We start from the raw sequence: 2,973 nt of genomic DNA, 5'->3' as shown, positions 1-2,973 counted from the left end.
TAAAACATATCCTCAAAACATGGCTTAATTCGGTTTGTCACATTGGAGTGCTATTATTTTGAACACGACTGTAGATACAGGCAAGAATTTAGGTGTGCTAAGCCTTTATTAAAATCAGTGAAGACGTGGACCAACGAGGGAAAAGAAGAACTTCAAAATTGTTTTGACTGTACAGACTTGAGTGTCATTGAAAATTCAGCAAGCAGCTTAGATGAATATATAGATGCTATTGTGTCGTATTTCAATTTCTGCGAGGAGGTGTGTGTACCAACAAAATGTTTACGCATGTTCAATAACAACAAGCCGTGGTTTGCAGCCAAACTTAGGCAAGCCAAAGAAGCCACACAATGTAGTGGGGATAGGCCCCTGTACAATCGCACTAGAAATCAGTTTATTAAAGAAATTTACATTACAAAGTCTGATCATCCAGCCATGCTGGAAATACAGTTTGGTGCTAACGACTCCAAATCTGGCATCTGGCATGCATTACAATTGCGAGCTAATCACAAATGGCGATCCCCCCTTCCCACAGTTAACAATGACAGAGGGGCTAGCCGATGACCTGAACAGCTTTTACTGGAGATTTGAAAAGGACACTTTCACTCCACAAACCCACCACATTGTATCGTCAACCACATCAACATCTCCGACTCCTCTGTTGACTGTCCAGGAGCAGAATGTGAGACACATCTTCAAACAACAAAAGATTAACAAATTGGTTGGCCCAGCCCTTGTGAACCAATCCTGCCTCAAAATCTGCACAGATCAACTTGCTCCGGTTTTCACAATGATCAGCAGGTCTCTAGAAGTGTGTGAAGTACCAACCTGCTTCAAATGCTCCACCATCATCCCGGTCCCCAAGAAACCTACAATCTTGCGTCTAAATGACCACAGGCCTGTTGCCTAGACATCTATGGTCATGAAGTCCCTTGAACGCCTCGTGCTGGGCCAACCCCAAGAATATTGCGAGTCCACAGCTGGATCCACTGCAATTTGCCCACCAAGCTAACAGGTCAGCAGAATGATGCAGTGAACGTGTACTTCATTTCATTTCAAACATTTTAATTTATTTATTTTTATGTTTTTTTTCTTTATTCTAGTGGGTTGGGAGAGAGATAGAGAGATAAAGAGAAATGACAAGGACAAAGCACCAAACTGTAAACAGAACGAGGGAAAAAAAACATTCAAGAGTCCACAACAAAGAAACAAATATGGATGTTACGTGCAACTGTACCACTACACCATGTGAAAGAAGAACAACAAGATAGGAAAAGACAAGGAAAGGAGAAGAAGCATGCAAGACAATGATCATGAACTCTGCTTTACAACTGGAATGTGGTGCGACTCACAGTGAATTACAGAGGTCTACAGAACAAGAATATGACTGGGGTGATACATATGGACTTCGTGTATTATATTTTGCAATAATGAGTTGACCCACAGCCCATGAAAGAAACCCAGTGGTGTGTGCCTATGGACACATGTATGTGAATTCACACCATTGTCCATGCAAAAAAACCTGACAGAAATGTTCAATAATTGCCGTGTCCATATAATGCAGAGCCGATGGACCTCACCCAATCAATCGAGGACGGAAACCAGGACCTGAGGTCCACCCGAGAGCAACCGTGTGGACAGGACACGTCCCACACCCAGGGAGCCAGGGGGGCCTGCCGCCCCCCTGAGGAACCATGACAACTGGCCAGTGGCTGCAGGAACACAATGCCACCTCCGAGCCCCTCCCCCTATCACCGCCACCACACATGCCTCCACAGGAGAACAGGAAGCTCCCCACAAATTGCAGGGACCGAGATGCAGCCTATCCCAGCCCAGCCCGAAGATGGGAGAAAGTTCCTTATGTGTTGAAAAGAGGGGGTTGGGGGCAGATAGGGACACCTGACATAAGGACGATGAAGGCAGGAACCCTGGGAAGGGAGCCCACACACCAAGCAGCCATCCAGCCCAGTGGGCCCAGCATCATGAGCACTGTAATGTAGCCAGATATAAACCTGTTACTCTGACTGCCTGGTCCCCGACTAGGAGTCATTGGCCGCAGGAGTTCTTGAGGCATTTCTACACAGCAGTCGTAAAATCAGTGCTATGTTCATCCAATGCTGGTTTGGTGCTGCCACAAAAAAGGATACAATCGGATTGCAACACTCAAAACTGCTGAAATAAATTGTTGGTTTCCCCCTACCCACCCTTGAAGACACTACCAGAACTACTATGAAACAATGCAAACTAAAAGAATAAGATAGTCCAACAGCTCGTTGCCTCTTGCCATTAACGTCTTCAACAATTAAGTTACAATTACTTCGAAACAAAGTGTGAATTTTGTCTTGAGATTGTTGTCACATCTCTCTTGCGCTAATTATATATGATTTATGCCCTGACTTTAGTAGTCTTGCCACTCTGCACGACTTGCATATCTGTTGATCATACTGGCCAATCATGTACTTGAGTTGAGTATTTGCACCATTTGCACAATTGACATTGTTCCAGATGACTGCGCTACTACTCATTTTAAACTACATACATTTTTGAAGACCATTTGCACAATGGTCACCGCACCAGACTATTGTTCCTTTAGTCATTTCAATCTGCTGTAATTGCTCAAGGACTGGGCATCATTTTGCACAATTGTAAAAGAAAAACAAAAGAAATATTGGCATTACCACATTCCTGACAAAGCGGAAAATGGAAGAATGGGATGTATTGAATATAAGAAAATTCAAATCTATCCTCGCCTGTGGGGAGTTTGCATGTGCTTTTTGTACCTGCGTGAGATTTCTCTGGGTTCTCTGGTTTCCTCCCACATCCGAATAACATGCATGCTAGGTTCGTTGAAGACTCTAAATTGCCCGTACTAAATGTGAGTGTGTTTGGCAGTTTGTTTAAATGGGAACCCTGTCAATTTTCCAAGCCGCTAATCCTCCCGAAGATCACGGGAGTGCTGAAAGTTATCCCAGCTAA

Source organism: Syngnathoides biaculeatus, chromosome 3 (genome assembly GCF_019802595.1).
Source record: "Syngnathoides biaculeatus isolate LvHL_M chromosome 3, ASM1980259v1, whole genome shotgun sequence".
In the NCBI taxonomy this organism is placed as follows: domain Eukaryota; kingdom Metazoa; phylum Chordata; class Actinopteri; order Syngnathiformes; family Syngnathidae; genus Syngnathoides; species Syngnathoides biaculeatus.
Note: the sequence above shows the minus strand (reverse complement) of the source record.